This window comes from Arachis duranensis, chromosome 5 (genome assembly GCF_000817695.3).
Source record: "Arachis duranensis cultivar V14167 chromosome 5, aradu.V14167.gnm2.J7QH, whole genome shotgun sequence".
Taxonomy (NCBI): domain Eukaryota; kingdom Viridiplantae; phylum Streptophyta; class Magnoliopsida; order Fabales; family Fabaceae; genus Arachis; species Arachis duranensis.
Genome location: NC_029776.3, coordinates 75221714 through 75232477, shown reverse-complemented (window position 1 = coordinate 75232477; position 10764 = coordinate 75221714). Strand labels below are relative to the sequence as shown.

General features: G+C 39.8%; 1 non-coding gene across 1 annotated transcript; it reads right to left on the bottom strand.

Annotated features, from left to right (window-relative positions):
- Positions 1-1834: 1834 nt before the first annotated feature.
- On the bottom strand, positions 1835-1943 carry LOC127748155 (small nucleolar RNA R71). The gene has a single exon (XR_008010098.1). It is a non-coding gene; the product is annotated as a small nucleolar RNA R71 (small nucleolar RNA).
- Positions 1944-10764: the final 8821 nt, after the last annotated feature.

Genomic DNA, 10764 nt, shown 5'->3' with positions numbered 1-10764 from the left:
TGCCCTGCCCTCCGCAAGGGCAGGGCAGCATTTTGGTGATGCACACAGGCGCACCATTCTGGCGCACCAAGGAACGGTTCGGCAGCACCAGCAGCACGCACAGGCACCAAACTGGCGCACCAAAAATTTCTGCCCTGCCCTCCGCGAGGGCAGGGCAGCATCCTGCAGCACCAACTCGCACACCAGGCTCGCACCAAGGCCGCATGCATCAATTCCTGCCCTGCCCTCCACAAGGGCAGGGCAGCCACCTGGAAGCAATTGTTCTTGGGCTGAAAATTGGATTAAAAATCCAATAAAATTCATTTCTTCACCAAATCAAAAGCCCATCCAAATCCTAAGATCCAAGAATAGAAAGTGTATAAATAGGAGCTAGTTTGATGTAATGAGGACCTTTTCCCTTTACTTTGGAAACTTTGAATCTTCCTTTGAACCTTTACTTTCATTTTGAGCTTTTGAACTTTCTCTTAGGGACCTCACTGAGATTTGAGAGAATTGGGGAGGAGAATTGATCTCTCTTCTTCCTCGTTCTTGCTTGGGCATTTTTACTTTTCTTGTTTTGAGTTTTGGGTGTGAAGAATTGAGGAAATTCTGTCTCAATCTCCATTCAAAATCTCTTTAAATCTTCTTCTGCATAATTGAGTTTAATTTCATTTCCTTTACTGCTTCTTCTTCAATTTCTTGTTAATTGCTTTGTGAACTTGGATCTGGGAAGGCAATTGAGATCTAGACTTTGCTTTCTGGTCTCTTGAGTCCTGAGATCCCATTTTCCTTTTTGGTTCTTCTGTGAACCCTGCTGCAATTTAATTTCATTTCCTGTTTGAATTTTAGATACTTCCAAGTCATCTTCTGTTAATTTAATTGTTGCAATTTACTTGCCTTTGCTGAAATTCTGAATTCCCAATCCTTAATTCCCTTTTCCATTCAAGTAATTTACATTTCTTGCAATTTAAGTTACTGCAATTTACATTTCTTGCACTTTAAGTTTCAGTCATTTAATTTCTTGTTCTTTAAGATTCAGCACTTTCATTTTCCTGTCTTTTAATTTACTGCAATTCTCCCCTCTCCCTTTACATTCCAAGCAATTTAGCTTCTGTTCAAGATAAACCACTCAACCAATATTTGATTCGCTTGACTAAATCAACCACTAAACTAAAATTGCTCAATCCTTCAATCCCTGTGGGATCGACCTCACTCCCGTGAGTTTTTATTGCTTGATGCGACCCGGTACACTTGCCGGTGAGTTTTGTGTTGGATCGTTTTCCGCACATCAGTACGCACAGGTGTGTGCGTATGCACACATGCTAATTTTCCTCCTGTGCGTACGCACAGAAGTTGTGCATGGGCACACTTGCTGATTTCCATTCTATGCCTGGGCACAGACCTGTGCGTAGGCACAGATGCTGATTTTGACCCTTGTGCATAGGCACAGATGGTGTGCATGGGCACACTCAGAAATGCTTTTCTCATTTGTTTTCTTCATGTTTTCTCCCAATTCCATGCTTTTCTTCCATTCTTATCAACCCATTCCAACCAATTACACCTGAAATCACTCATCAAAACCATCAAGGCATTGAATGGGATGAAAGTGGAATAAAATTGGTTAAATTAAGCACAAAATATCATGTTTTTACAATTAAGCTCAATTTAGGGAGAGAACACAAAAGCATGCTATTTAGGTGAATACATTTGGGTTTATATGATGAAATCCACTCAAATCAATCGAAAATATATTGTCAAATATGGATTCACCACTCAACCTAAAGAAAGCCTAGACTCTTGGGAAAAATTAGTCAATGCTTTCTTGGCTAAGTTCTTTCCATTTCAGAAGAGGAGCAAAATCAGAGTAGAAGTTCAAACCTTCAGACAAAAAGAAGGTGAATCCCTCTTTGAAGTCTGGAAAAGATACAAGAAACTAATCAGGAGATGTCCTCCTGACATGCTCTCTGAATGGTCTATCCTAGGTATATTCTATGATGGTTTATCTGAGATATCTAAAATATCATTAGACAGCTCTGCAAGTGGATCACTCTATAACAACCCTGGTTTTCGAATACGCGAGATCTTTTCTGAAAGTACGGAGAACTCCAGAGGATCATTAAGGGGAGAAGATCTGATATATCATCAAGTATATCAATCCTCATTGTCATTATGCCACCTTTAAGTTAGAACCTTTTCCGAGGCAAGCTCGATAATGCAGTCACGAAGAACGTAGTTTTTGAACCGTATCGGTCAGGAGTTTTGATCCGGTTTTTCGTAAATAGTCTCAGTTTGATGAACCAAAATCGATTCATGAGAGAAGAGAGATAATAGGGTAATATTATCATTATATTAGTATTAGAAGCTTCTTGAATAATATTATAAGGTTACCTGGTCAGTTTTAGTTAAAAACAGAAAATCGGTTTAACCAGGTTCACAGTTTATTGGTGCAGCTTAGCACTAGCACTCTCTGATGACTTTAGCAATGCTAAGGCCTAATTATACATGTTTTATTCCCATAATAAATATGTTACTAGTGTCATTTATGCTAGTAGCTCAGAAAATAATTTTTAGAGATGTTTTTGCAAGTGTTCCGATACATCTAGTTTTAGTAGTTATACACTTGAGATATTTTAACATTATTTTAATCCACCTCCAAGCCAACCACTCACAACTCACCCTACACCCCCAAAACCCCCAAGGCTGGTTCATTTGCTCCTTGTGGCCGAAATTTCCAAGAGAGAAAAAAGAGAGAAAAGTTCTTAGTTCCAAATCTTCAAAGCTTGATTTCTGCTGAACTAAAACTGAAATCAAAATTCCAATCTGACGAAAATGATCCTCTCTTCTTTCTCTACATGGTCACATGACTTATCAAGGTTGGAATCAAGGTGATTTGGCTGCACCATCTCCCTTTTGATTCGGTTTCAAGGAAACATGCTTAAAAATGTGTTTTCTTGATGTTCTTCCTTAGGAATCATGCTTAACTTGACTTGAGGGACAAGAAACGTGACTTTCCAGCAAGTCTAAGGTTAGAAATCACTTCCTAACGTGCTGAGGGAGATTTGGTTAGTTGAAGGTTTTTGGATTTAAAGTTGTTCTTGATGTGAATTAGGAGGAAAAAGTGCTTAAGGACCACCTGAAAGTCTAACCGAATTAGGAGCAGGAAAATCAGGTAGGGTGTCACGAAATTAATCTTGATTATTTATGTTTAAATTGTGTGAATGTTGTATGATTTGGCTGTGCTAAAAATTGGTTACATATATGATTGATTCTTGGTGAAAATTTGGTGAAATTTTGATGAAATTTGATGAAATTCAAGCTTTAAAGTTCATGTTCTTGGGACAGCTGGAAAAACGAAACCCTAGGCTTAAATTGAGGTTCAATTTATGTTAAAATCTTGTAGAAAATATGGGGTTTTAGTGGCTGCTAATTTATTATGAATTATGGTAAAAATCGGTTGCTGAAAAGACTGAAAAATGGGTAAAAACAGAGAAATAATTTGAAGAATTTACGAAGAACATGAAGAACACTTTGAGTATGATGAAGAACAATGAAGAACAGGTTTTAGATCTTAGAAAGCGCAAGGAAGTAATTATTTTGGTGTTTGAGGGGTTATTTAGTAATTTTTGAAAGTTAGGGTGGTTAAGGTAGATAATAAAATAATACGGAAAAGGCAGTTTTCTGTAAAAGCTTTAGAAAGACAACTTTAAGCGCAGAATCTCATAATTACCTTTATAAAACACCTAGGGAGTGGTAATAACATGATAGTGAGGCAAAGATAAAGGAAAGATAAGAAGTTAAAGAAAAGATAAAAACCAAAGAATAGTCTATAAAGTCTTAATGACAGAAAAACAGACAGAAATTGGTGAACGAACTAGGGCATAGTTAGTCCTTGAGTTGCGATTAGGGTTAGGTATTATATGAAAAGTTAAACTATTTCAGTATAGACTTAATGAACCTATACTTGGGACAGGCTAACTATTCATACCGAAATTTACATAAGCTTTAAATACATACGTTTAACAGAGAAATCAGAGAAAAGTAAAGAGATATAGAGAAGAGAGTAATCAGAGCAGAGTAAAGAAAAAAAGAGAAAAGAGTAGTATGATAAAAAGCAGAGGACATGTTGAAGGGTCATTTGTTGCTTAAAGCAACCCATGAGGTGCTTGTTTGTTTATTTGTTGCATTAAGGCAACTCCAGAGTTATTTGTTTGTTCATCTGCTGCATTGAGGCAGTCAGATAGATGGTGGTGCGACCACTGAAAATGCTTTCCTGTGGTACATATCCATATTTTAATTCTGTAAGGCAGAGGGATTATTTCCTGCTATAGAAGTACCGTGACCACCTGTTCCATTTCTATAGTGGCAGAGGGGTTATTTTCTGTATACAGAAGGTGTGTCGGCATACATCCCTGCAGTGGCAGATGTGTTATCTTCTGCGTGCAGTGGACCCTGTAGTGGCAGAGGGGTTACTTCCTGTACACAGGGGTATAGCCAACTGGAAAGCCATACCCGTTTCAGCTGCTTCGGGTTACGTCGGGAGCGGGTAGAAACCGACAGATGAGCTCATTACCTGCACTAGGGCTAGACATGCATCATACTTGGTTGTGCATTTTCTCTATTATGATTGTTGCATGAATGTACGCTTTCTTTGTTTGTATTCTATTCTTCATGTTTGTGTCTGTGTTTTACTTTCTTGTATTCTTCTGTTTGTGATCTGTTTTCTATTTTCTCTATTTTCTCTATTTTTCTGTCTTCTGTTTACTACTTCTCTATATTCTGTTATTCATCTGCCAAACAACACAGAATTAATAAACTTAACTAATAACCCCGACCCTACTAAGAACTCCCCAGTTCTTACCCCTTCTCTCTCCCTTCCCCCTTCAGATGGAAGCTTGGGTACCCTCCGTAGTTCGCTGGTGACCGTTCATAAAGAGGATTCTGCTCTAGGTAGTCTTCTGAGTCTAGGGTGAATCCCGTTTTCTGTTCATATGTATATACGGTGAGACCAGCCAACGCCTGCACTTCGTTTGTACGCGAACTTTAACCTAAATCTTGTGTACGAGACTCCTGTTGTGTGGCTACTTGATGGTGTACCAGAGAGACATCATATGGCAATGTTTGATCATGTAGAGGAGTAGTAGGTGATATTCCACCTTTTGAGACGTTCCACCTGACTTGAGTTTTGAAGACTTAGAACGTACTTTCCCTCAGTTTAGTAGTTTAGAGGGACTAGGTGAGTATAGAGTCTAGGCTAGCCTGGGAGCCAACTTAGGGACTTCTTGAACAGGTTAGGGCCTGGCATGTTGTATGTATATATATGTATATGGTTATTATCTAGCTATATTTAGGGGTGTTTTAACTAAAAGTCTATACTCTAATAAAGGCTGAATCACCGCATGTTGTCAACTACTTGTGATGTATGTATGTGTGGTTGTTTATAACTATTTTATCTATTATTACTTGTGAATTGATTATGAATGATTCTGTTTGTTAATCCAAACATTTTCAAAAAAAAGTACCTCACAAAATAACTATGTTTTTAACAACGAATCAGGCTTATATAATAAATAATAGATAATAATTAGGAAGACAAGTTGGTAACGCTCAGTTTCCCGTATGATCTAGACATACTGAAAATTGGGTCGTAACAAACTCCACTTAAAGAAAACGCTTGAAGAGGCAAAAGAACTCATTGAGATGGTTGCAAACAAGCAATTCATGTACACCTATGAGAGAAACCCTGTGAACAATGGGGTAGCTCAGAAGAAAGAAGTTCTAGAAGTAGACACTCTGAATGCCATATTAGCACAAAATAAGATCCTGATGCAACAGGTCAATATGATCTCTCAGCGTTTGACTGGAATGCAAGCTGCAGTTGGTAGTACCCAAGAAGCTTCCTCTGAAGTAGAAGCTTATGATCCTGACCAACCCATGATAGAGGAGGTGAATTACATAGGAGAACCCTATGGAAACACCTATATTCCATCATGAAGGAATCATCCTAACCTTTCATAGAATGATCAATAGAAGCCTCAGCAAGGCTTCCATAATAATCAAGGTGGAAGAACCCAGAATAGGTTCACAACAAGCCACTATTCCCATCTTCTTAGGAATATATGGAGACTCCTAGGTAGAGCCTTTCTGACTTAGTCACTATAGTCTCCAACCTCTCTAAGACCACTTATAGTTTCATAACTGAAACAAGATCCTCCATCAGAAACTTGGAGGTACAAGTTGGTTAATTGAGTAAGAGAATCTCTGAGACTCTTCCTAACACTCTTCCTAGTAACACTGAAGTAAATCCAAGAGAAGAGTGCAAGGCCATCACTATTGAAGCTGAGGCCAAATTTGAAGGGAGTAATCAGGCGTTGAACACCAATAATGAGATCCCTAATGGGCATTCAACGCTCAATGATGTGCCATTCTTGGTGCTGAACGCCAGTAAGGAAGACCTTACTGGCGTTCAACGCCCAAACTAGCACAAAAGATGGCATTGAGCGCCAGTAAAGAAGACCTTACTGTGCGTTCAACGCCCAAATTGGCAGAGAAGCTGGCGTTGAATGCTGGTGAAGATGCCCCCACAAGAGATGGCGTTGAACGCCGAAAGGGTGTTCCTACTGAGTATTCAACACCCATTGATGAAGTCCCTATCTAAGAATTAAAGGAAGCCAAGGCTCATGTAGAAACCATAGAGCTCCCCTTGCATGCACTGTTGCAATGCATGAGTTTTGATGAATACTCATCCTCTGACGAGGATGAGAAAACTAGGGAAGAGCAAGTTGCTTTCTGGATCCCGGACGCTTCCTAATTCCTTGAACCATAGGCACCATGACCTTTGAGAAGGCTCTGTGTGATCTAGGGTCAAGTATAAACCTCATGTCACTCTCTGTGATGGAGAAGTTAGGAATCTTTGAGGTACAAGCTACAAATATCTTATTAGAGATGGCAGACAAGTCAATGAAAAGAGCATATGGGTTAGTAGAGGATAACTTAGTAAGGGTTGAAGACCTTTACATCCCTACAAACTTCATAATCTTAGATACTAGGGAAGATGAGGACGAGTCTATCATCCATGGAAGACCTTTCCTAGCCACGACCAAGATGTAGCAAAGGGAGAACTGATTTTACAACTAGGCGAGGAGTACATCTTGTTCAAAACGCCTAACCCCAATTCTCCCTCTGAGAAAAGAGAGATAGATGTGCAACACTTAGTGTTCCAACCATATCTTTCAGTGCAAAGCTTTACTAAGCCCCCAGACACCCATTCTAAGTTTGGTGTTGGGCAGCCAGTAACAAGCACTTAGAACAAAGGTACTAACAAGAAAGTACGTAAAGGTTAGAGGGGCAAAAAGATCCCCACTGAAGACCTCTCACCTGGCATGAGAGTTGTCTTCACCCAGAAACCAGTCATACCACATACAGTAAGTCGTATTTTGTCTCTAGAGCATGTGTAGCTCATCCATGAAAAGACAGGAAGAAAGTTCACTGTAAAGGGCAAAATTCTCAGCCCATATCAATTTTCGTTAGGAGCTAACTGTCAAGCTAGTGACATTAAAGAAGCGCTTGTTGGGAGGCAACCCAACCATATTTAGTGATTTGTATTTCTTTTAAAGTTTATTTTACATGACTAATTCCTTAGGTTTATTTTTCTTTACTTGTTTCTTTAGGTTCATGATCACATGCATTAGTCAGAACAGAGACAGAAAGGTTCAGATATGGAAATAGAACACTCTAGAATAAGTATCTTGCTGGCATTGAACGCCAGACAAGAAAGGCAGAGTGGGCGTTCAACGCCCACCAATAGCAACCAAACTGGCGTTGAACACCACACAGGGTGTGCCTGATGGGCGTTCAATGCCAAAGAAGACTAGAAAGTTGGCGTTGAATGCTAGCTATAGAGCAGAGGCTGTGCATTCAACGCCCAAAAGAAGCAGAAGATCGGCGTTGAATGCCAGGAAGGAGGTCCCTCCTGGGCATTCAACGCCCTAAATGGAGCAGGAAGCTGGAGTTGAATGCCAGCTATAGAGCATGAGCTGGGCATTCAACACCCATAAGGGGGACAGGGAATTTGAATTCCCTAGCTTCTCAGGCCCGGTGGATCCCACAGCATATTCATCTACCCCATCTTCTTCTCTCTTCTTTTTACACTTCCCCCACACTCTTCCCTATGAACCCTCAAATAATCACATCCATACCTCTTTCCCAAAACCATCATAAATCCCCCTAACCCCCACCCACTAAAATTCAAACTTTCCCACCCATAACCCCAATTCATTCGAAACCCTACCCAAAACCTCCCTATAAATACCTTCCTCATACCACTTATCCCACACACTACTCATACACCTTTAACCCTCACTTGGCCGAATTGCTTTTCTCCCTCCATCTCCATCTATTTTCTTCTTCTTCTTCTACTCCATTCTTCTCTTTTGTTTATTTTTTTCTCGAGGACGAGGAAAGCTTTTAAGTTTGGTGTTGGAAAAGCTTTACTTTTTGCTTTCCATTCCCACTTATGGCACCCAAGGTCGGAGAACCCTCTAGAAAGTGGAATGAAAAGGCTGTAGCCGCCTCCTCCGAATTATGGGAGATGGAGAGATTCATCACCAAAGCCCACCAAGACCATTTCTATGAAGTAGTGGCAAAGAAAAAGGCGATCCCTGAAGTTCCTTTTAGGCTTAAGAAGAATGAGTATCTGGAGATCTGACATGAAATTCGTAGAAGAGGTTGGGAAGTCCTAACAAATCCCATCCAAGAGGTTGGGATCATAATGGTGCAAGAGTTCTATGCTAATGCATAGGTCACGAAAAACCATGACATTTGTATGAACCCTCATCCTAAAAATTGGAGCACCATGGTCTAAGAGAGAATCTTAGACTTTAGTCCAAAAAGTGTGAGGTTGGCGTTCAACTTGCCTTTGATGCAAGGAGACCCACATCCTTGCACAAGAAGAGTCAATTTTGATCAAAGGTTGGATCAAATGCTCTCAGACATCTGTGTGGAAGGAGCACAGTGGAAAAGGGATTCCCAAGGCAAGCCTATCCAACTAAGAAGGCTTGACCTCAAGCCCATACCTAGAGGATGGTTGGAATTTATCTAACGCTCTATCATCTCTACTAGCAACTGGTCCGAGGTGACCATAGACCGATCCATCATGATCCATTGCATCATGCTCGGAGATGGGGTGGAAGTACATGAGGTGATACCTTAGGAGTTGTAAAATGTGGCAGACAAGCCCTCCACCCTAGCAAGGTTAGCTTTCCCTCATCTTATCTGTCACCTATGCAATTCAGCTGGAGTTGTCATAGAAGGTGGCATTTCAATTAAGGAAGACAAGCCCATCACTAAAAGAAAGATGGAGCATACTAGGGATCCGGCACATGAACCACAACATGAGCATGTGAAACTGTCTCAACATGAGATCCTTGAGATACTTTAATGGATGTATTTTCCTCTTCAAAGCTATTGTGATCAATGGCATACTTCTTTGGGAGAATTAGGCTCTAACATAAATCAGCTGAGGATAGAGCATCAAGAGGATTCCACCAAATTAGAGAAGATTAAAGAGTTGTGAGGGAAGAACAACAGAGACAAGAGCGTGACATTGAAGACATCAAGTGCTCAATTGGATTTTCTAGAGGAAGTGGTAGTCACTGTCACTAAAGGCCACGACCAAAACCCTAAAAGCTGTGTTCAAGAATAAAAAAGAACTAAACTAGGAGAGACAATAATATCATCTGGATTATAAGTTCCCACAGATGCCAACACTTCTGAGCTTCAACGGATAGTGTGATGCTAAAACTATTCAGAAGCAAAAAGCTACTATGTCCCACTCATCTAATTGAAACTGAACTTTATTGAAAACTTTGAGATTATTGTATCTTACTCATCATCTTATCCTAATTTATTTTTAGTTGCTTGGGGACAAGCAACAGTCTAAGTTTGGTGTTGCGATTAATGAATATTTTATACGATTTTGACATTATTTTCATATAGTTTTTGTTATATTTTATTTAAGTTTTATTATATTTTTAGAGGTTTTAGTGTAAAATTCACATTTTTGGATTCTACTATGCGTTGTTGTGTTTTATGGTGATTTCAGGTATTTTCTGGCTGAAATCTAAGAGTTTTGACAAAGGCTGATTTAGAGACAAGGAAAGCGTAGCAGATGCTGCCAAGATCTGACCTCCGTGCACTCAAGCAAACATTTCTGGAGCTACGGATATCCAAATGGAGCGTTCTTAACGGATATGGAAAGCTAACATTCAGCGCTTTCCAGCAATATGTAATAGTTTATACTTGTCTTTGAAGATGAAGGCCCAAAACTGGCGTTCAACGCCAGCCATCTACCCCCTTTCTAGCGTTGGACGCCCAATAGGGAGCAGCTGGTGTCCAACGCCCAAAGGGGAGTCCAAAGTGGGTGTTTAACACCTAAGGAGCCTACTAGAACATGGAGATACCCTACAAGCCTAAGCTTATTATATTTCTGTAATCCTTAGTTATTATATTAGTATGTATAGGAGAAGATCACCCTTGTTTTATGATCTTCGACCACCATAGAATATTATTTTCATATTTTCGAGTTTCATTGTACAATATGAGCCACTAAACCTCCTAGGTTAAGATTAGGAGCTCTGTTGAGTTTTCTGGATTAATAAGAGTACTGCTGTTCTATTTCAATTCTTGTTTGATTCTCTCCTAAGATGTATCTTCGTTCTTCAACCTTATGAATGAGTTAAACCGTCACAAGTTATCTCTATTCTACATGGGTTCAGTGAGCGTTTTTCA